The sequence below is a fragment of the Sprattus sprattus genome, assembly GCF_963457725.1.
Source record: "Sprattus sprattus genome assembly, chromosome: 7".
NCBI classification, from domain to species: domain Eukaryota; kingdom Metazoa; phylum Chordata; class Actinopteri; order Clupeiformes; family Clupeidae; genus Sprattus; species Sprattus sprattus.
The window spans coordinates 30,749,976-30,757,549 of NC_137926.1; the positions used below are offsets into that span (position 1 = coordinate 30,749,976).

The following is a 7,574-nucleotide window of genomic DNA, read 5'->3' on the forward strand; positions in this document are numbered from 1 at the left end:
CCCAGGACGCAGCCAAACCCCAGAATAAGGCCCAGGACGCAGCCATCCCCCAGAATAGGGCCCAGGACACAGCCATACCCAATGTGGAGCGAGCTCTCAGGCCTGGGGGAGGCTGTATGTCATAACTATGGCTTCCACAAGCTAGGCAGAGGGGGGTTAGGAAACAAAGGGTTGGTCACTCTTTTTTTCATATATACCTCTCACAGGACACATAGTTTTCAACCTCCAATCCTCTGTGAATGAAAAAGGAAGTGGGTGAAAAGCAGTGAACTCCTCCAGTTCACAGGTAAATGTATGGAAGCATATATCTGCAGCCTAGTGGTTGCTGGCCCACAATGTCATTATTGAAGCCAAAATAACTTGGAAAAATGGCTGTCAAATACTCTCTAATGGCAGAGAAAGATTTTCCCAGCTGGTGGGTGACATTTGAGACCAGCTTTTAACCAATCGGGATTCGCCACTATGGGATTGCTATACTTCCTACTTCACCACTATTGGTACAAGCTGATATATTAGTCTTTTCCCAAACCCCATTGGCAGTAAAGAAACCATGTCTAGTCATGCACTGACCTAGTGGATGAGGCCCTTGCACTATGGATGGTAGCTACCACACACAGGAGTGCATTACATTTTCATTTACATTTAGTCATTTAGCAGACGCTTTTGTCCAAAGCGACGTACAAGGGAGAGAACAGTCAAGCTAAGAGCAATAAAACCTGGTGCAACAATAAATACGGCTTTTTTTTTCAAAACATAGAAAACGACATAGCAGGAGGAAAAGGAGTGCGGGACTGTCACTGCTTAAGTGCAAGTTAAGCCAAGGTGCCAGTTAGGAAGGGAGGTGCTCTCTGAAGAGTTGGGTCTTCAAGAGCTTCTTGAAGGTAGAGAGGGACGCCCCTGCTCTGGTAGTGCTAGGCAGTTCGTTCCTTCAACGTGGAACTACAACTGAGAATAGTCTGGATTGCTGTGCTTGCACAGGCGGCAGTGCCAGACGCCGCTCGCTAGATGAGCGCAGCGTCCTGGGTGTAACATTTGCCCTTACAAGAGCATTTAGGTAGGTGGGAGCAGAACCAGCAAGCACTCTGTAGGCAAGCATGAGTGACTTGAACTTAATGCGAGCAGCTACCGGCAGCCAGTGGAGCTCAATGAGTAGTGGGGTGCATTGAGGTTTGACCTTTCACAGACCAAGCCCAGTCTGGAAGGTGATGGTGGTGTATTTCTATGTTCACCTGAGAAAGTAGGTGTGTGCGTAACGTTAGCGCTGAGCATGTAGGAGGGGAATTATTTCTGCTGGCCACAGTGCCTTGGGCAACCTGGATGCTATTAAAATCAGTATCAGCCTTTGTGTCTGGGACCTGCGTTTCGTTGGGGGCAGCTAAAGAGGGGGCTTGAGGAGGCCTCCAGGGAGTCGGTGACTGAAGCGTGGTCTTCCTGGGTAGGCACAGTTTAAATCCTCCATCCTCCTTTTTAACATCAAATTGCTACATGAGGGACACTACTGAGTACATATTCTCCCGCAACAGACCGGGCCCTGAACGCCCACAGGTTTGGACAGCCTTGCAAGAGTTCCGTAGGATGAGGTCATTCACCTTCATGATCCCCTTCCAAAGTGTCAGGGTGGGGAAACCTTTCCCCAGCTCCCTTCCCATGTCATCCATCAGCTCAGCTTAGTATGAGCCAACGCTGTACTACCTGACTCATTTCGGCCTTGAGCACAGGACATGTCCCACCTAGGGACAGAGCACTGGCAAATAACGGACTCACTGCAGACCCCAGGTGGATTACCTCATCAAATTGCTGCCATTAAAAGTAAGTCATGCCAAATAAGCAATTCCTGGTTTAAATGCAGTCATGGATGTACAGACAACTATCACACTGAAGAAAACCTAAAATGTGATTAACTCCTTTTTGAAATCATTTCTACACACACATTTATGGCTGTATTGGTATCCTCTGGAAGTTTAATAACACTGAATTTCATGTTTGAGTATTATGCTTTGACTATGGTATGACTAAGAAGGAGGACAATTAAAAAAAAAAAAATTCACCTCCCTCATTATCTTTCTCTTTGAAAAAAAATCAATCCATGGCCTTCAAGTGTGGCCTCAGTGAATTAGCTAGCTAGCTACCACCAGATAACTACGACAAGCCCTTTCTCGTGCTCACAGGAAATGCACGAGTGCCAATGTAAAGTAGCCTAGAATGCTGCTTAAATGACCCAAGACATAGGCCTACTTATTTTTCAAGGGATTCAATACTGATGTCATTTTAACAAATAGACGACAATTAATTCCCTTTCATTTAGCCTACTATAGACCCTTTCGCCGTTGGTAAACAATGCTCAGCGTTCTAGGTTGCGCACGCATTCTGGGGGCAAAAGAAATGGCTTAAGTTCATACCTGCGTTCGCTTTATCCTAATGATCCTGGAAGTTACGTTAATAAATTGACATTAAGTTATGGAATCCAACTTCCCGATCCATATTCGATCACGGATTGGATAGTTGACCCATCAAAATGGACAGATATTTATACATACTTAATAGAAAAACCCAGTGTTTACACAAAAGATACATTACGATCATTCAAGTCACTCGATGCCTATAACTACGTTGTCTGCGGGTATGTCCACTCCAGGATATTAAGTACTGAGACCTCAATGATGATTTCTGCGTCCTAAAATCTGAGGTGCTACCAAGCCAATGACAAGGAACAAAGACAATAATGTATAAACCATGTGTTCTTATCAACAAACCCACCAACGCTACCGCTTCACGTTAAATTGCACATGCATGGCAGAGTAAGTCGACCTTATCATAAACGTTTCATCGTTAAGGTTTACGTGTAGGAACTACATAAGCATTGCAACCAGGAGACACAACTGTAATGTTAGCGAATGAGGGGTGAGAAGCCCCCCCCCCCCCGCTAATATTTACACTCTTTTAAGTCTCCTGTACGTCCAAGCCCAAACCTATTCTTGAGCTTTCAAACATTTTCCAGGCTATTTGGCATCTAACAATAAACGCCTTGTAACTCTTATTTATGCTACAATACAACTTATATTTGTTATCATAGCCACATTTAGTATACTCGTTTGTCATATACCATTTTTTTTTTATCTGACATTGCAGGCTGTAGGGTCTTGTTGCAGCCATGCAGCAGCAGTGCTGTTAAAGATTGAGCTCTATGTTAGGATGGGGAGGACAGAGAGGGCTTCTTGTACATCAGGAGCATGTAAAACAACACAAGCCTGCATACAGTGTGAAAAGCCAGACTATGGTAAAATGATTCACTGTGTCCAATGTGACAGCCACTTCCACTACGGCTGTGTGCAAACAAAAGCATGAGCTTAAGACAAGGTTCAAATAGTTTTAATTTAATAAAGACAGTATAGTACATAGTCATTTATTTGTCTGAATATCATTTGTGGATTACATTTATCAGCAAACACAGTACATTTTATATCATTTGGAAACAACACACTTGCAGAGATTTGTGAGGGCACCACACACATTCACACATTACCTATAGTAAATAGGAGGTCAACTTGTGACACTGAAATGACCGATTGTAAGATTTTAAAATTCTTCCACCGGCCAATAACTCTTTCTATGTGAATTCTTACAAGTGAAAGTTGTCTTGATCTGTCAACCTCATTAGCTGGTAGTTGTCTTTTTCCTTCGGTGAAATTTGGAATAAGCAGGGTGGCACCATACGCGGCAAGCCCTTCTCTAATTAAAAGCCCCTATCAGCTAAAATGTCATCTGTAGGCTCCAAAAGATCTAAAAATCCCATTGATTGGTAATCTGCTTGTCTGACACCCGGCCACCCGAACCTGGGGATAGAAAGGATATGGCCCCGGCGGGTGTAATGCAAACTAAATACTTAACTGTATTGTGGTGTTTATATGTAGACCATGTCTGGGCCTGGGCAGTCAAGTTACTAGGTCTGTCAATAAAAATCTCTGTGCACTTTTGGGCATGTTCTTTAAAACAGCAGTCTGACTTGGCCACTTTATAAGTGGTTTCAACACTTTAGCCATAGAAGGTAACCAGGTTCTCAAAATGCATGATATTGTGCTGTTCGATACTTTAAACCTAAATGCTATGTCAGTGTTAGTGAGACCCAATCTAAGTTTCATAAGCACAATCAGTAGGTGATCTCCCAGGGTACGTATTTCAGTAAACTTTTCTACATTGCCTCTTAGTTTTTTCAATAACCAGTCAAAGATTATAGTAGTTATTCCTGTGAGAAAAAGAAACTGTACACTGTTATTTCTGACTGAGTGGTAAGAATACTTGTTGTTCTGAAGCTCTTCTATTAGCTTCTTGTTTTCATTTTTTTGATTTCACCAAACTCTTGGTGCAGGCTCACATATTCAACCTGAATCTGTTCATACATGTGCCTCAGATTGTCATAATCTTTCTTTGGGCACATGGCATCCTCTTCCAATGGGGCTCATCTTCAACTGTAAGACATTAATGTGAAGACAGGAATTATAAGTTTTACTGACAACACATGTAAACACAAATAATGAGTAGCATTTTACATGTTTGATTGAATTGAAAAAGGTGTTCTCACCAGGGCAAAGATCTGTAGTCAATAGGAAAGGTGATTTAACAGATCTCTCAGATAGCAGTTTATTCCTTTGAAAATCTGTAAGATTAGATTGCACATAATAGAGGTAACTACTGACTGCCATTTCTCTCAAAGCTTGCCATACAGAGCAGGCGATGTTACCTTGGATAGCTAGCTTTGATGCCATAAGTTAACATCACCTGCTCTAGGTTGCAGGCACTGTTGGCTGCTAACTTATCAAGAGTAAACACGCCTTACCTCTCCAATTTAGCTTCAGGTCTCTGGCGAACGGACAATGTCGGGGCTTTCGTAGTTAATTGAGGCTTCTCCTAAGAGTAAATTAAGCACAGACTCAACTCACGATCATTGTATGCATTGTATCATTGTATGAAATGAATAGATTAATGTACTATGAACTAGCTAACATTAACGGTTAGCTAACGTTAATGGTTAGATATCGTTAACGTTAAGCTAACCTAAAATTGCAAGGCTAATATAAATTAGATATGGATAACATTAGCTATCTAGGGAGCTGTTTTGGCCAACTAAGTTATCTCAGATTTAACTAACACAATTTCAAGTCAGCTAACATAAACAAAATTCACTTACCGTATATAAAATGTGACCCATGCGTGCATTTTTAATGTTGTCTTCAGTCCAGTCCACTCGTTTTAGCCTATAGCTTGAAGCCACAATCTACGCCTGTTTGCATTAAACCGTCTTTTCCCCGAAGGAATGCGGTAGAAATTGAGACCTTTTTTTTTTGTTGACCTGTTCTGGCATCCCACAACACAACAAGATGGCATTTTTTTAACGAAGAAATCCTTAGCTTTATCTCTCCAAAATCCTCTTGCACTGTCACTAACTATGGCTAAAATTGCCGCTTTTTTGCCTCCAGAATGTTTGCTCTTAACGTTTATGACGTAGGTCATAAAAGGGTCTATACATTGTGGACACACCTGTGGGGCAGCCATGGCCTACTGGTTAGGGTTCCAGGCCGGAAACCGTAGGGTGTCTGGTTCGATCCCCGACCAGTAGGAAAAATGTGGGCGGGGGAAGTGGTAGACCACTGCTCTCCCATGCCCACATCCACGGCTGAAGTGCCCTTGAGCAAGGCACCTAACCCCGATCACTGCTCCCCGGGTGCCGCCAATGGCAGCCCACTGCTCCGGGTTAGTGTTACTTCACTTCACTGTGTGTGTGTGTGTGTGTGCGCGCGTCACTTCCCTGGATGGGTTAAATGCAGAGGTTAATTTCAGAGAGTGTGTGTGTCTACACCACCTCTGCCATAGAGAGGACTTTCACTTTCACACGTGGAAATGACATGTAGGTCAATGGTCTAAACATCTAAACCAACAATATGAAATTAGAGGTTTCCCCGAAATGTTTGTCATTCGTGTGATAAAGTATGGAAATAATTCTTGCAACCCAATGCTCTTCACTAGCACACTCCTGCTTAATAAACGCAAAATGGCGTCATAAGCTCCGCAAAGGGAAGGGTTTACATTAGATTAGAGGATCATGTTTTATTTAACACTGCATAAGACGCACAACACATTTAAAACACAAGTCAAAACAACATTTGTCTGTTCACGTTAGCAAGATTGCAAGACTACGTTTGGGCCCATTCGTGCACATGAGGAAATCCCGAGTTGTTGTACTCCCATGGGAGAATGAAATCCCCCCAAAAATTAAATAAAGGTTCACTTTCGCTGTTACAGTTGTACTCACAGTGGATGCAAACAGCTTGCCGTCACCAATAAACGTTGCAGCCAATAAACACCGAAGCAGCTACTCACGAATTCAGTACTCCATGACGGACAGAATGAAGTTCATAGAGGCTAATTTATTAGTTTCAGCTCCCAGCTCTGTGAAGGTGAACCTAGCGCCAAAACTTCCTCCGAGCTTCTCTTCATCAGGCGTCGTGGACAAAGTTACACAGGTAAACTAACACCTGCTATGAGAATGAGCTGAATCCCCGATCTCTTTGTTTCCAGTGTCTATTGTGAAAATAAAAATTTGCTTAACCTCCCCTTAGCAAGCAGAAGACCTCCAATCCCTGCGTCCTAAAAATCCAACTGGCCCGAAATTAAAAACAAAAAACTACTTCTCCTCAAACAGGATTGGGTACAGCCTTGAAAAAAAAAATCCAGCGGGAACATTGTTACTACACAGGGGGAATAGGCATAATTATAACTGTATTAACTTCATACACATATCATTATCAATTAAATAATTCTATAGGCTAACCTCCTAAAAAAAAATATGTAGGCCTATGAGTAAAATAAGTAAAACTCATCTTTCTGAAAGATACAGGTGTTAACATGCAAGTAGTTGATAGAACTATAAGGCTTTCTGCAGCCAGCCACTGAGCTAGACCCATGGTTGCTTATGATGATTATAAACAAGCTCATGATGTTCATACTTTTTTACTATCATTGAGTTAGACTGTGTGTTCTTCATCTCTGTATGACTAAAACAGAAAGCCACCATTTGGGGAAATTTGAACGGACATTATTACTATGATGATGATTCAATGGAGGGATGAGGGGATGGTTGCCACAAATCAACAGATTAAGAGAGGAATTAATCAAGATTTTTCAAATTATAGTCCTCTGAATAGACATCAAGGGGGGCTGCTGTCTACAAGGGGAATGGTAATAAAGTGAGTGAGTGAGTAGTTAGTTACCCAATATTATCACTCCCTAACTCGATTCACTTACCAAGAGCTGCCACCATTATAGGTTGTCGAAAACCCTTTGATTAATTAAGCTGTGCTCTTACCTCACGTTTTGTAGGCAACCTCTCCATTATTCCTGTTCCATACAGTATTAAACATATTATCTTAAGAATATACCCCTTGAATGTTTCTAAAATGTCAATGTGAGGGACCAAAGTGGTCATCCCACGTTTTTTGGGATGTGGGCAACTGGACTTACGTTTACATTAACATTTAGGCATTTAGCAGACGCTTTTATCCAAAAGCGACTTACAAGGT

The 7,574-nt window shown here is 42.1% G+C and overlaps 1 long non-coding RNA gene across 1 annotated transcript; it reads right to left on the minus strand.

The window, feature by feature from the left end:
- Positions 1–3,372: 3,372 nt before the first annotated feature.
- Positions 3,373–5,334, minus strand: LOC308367733. The gene is made up of 4 exons (XR_013968718.1): positions 5,186–5,334; positions 4,835–4,905; positions 4,580–4,654; positions 3,373–4,466 (listed from the first exon to the last, which is right to left on the minus strand). It is a non-coding gene; the product is annotated as an uncharacterized lncRNA (long non-coding RNA).
- Between the last annotated feature and the right edge of the window lie 2,240 nt (positions 5,335–7,574).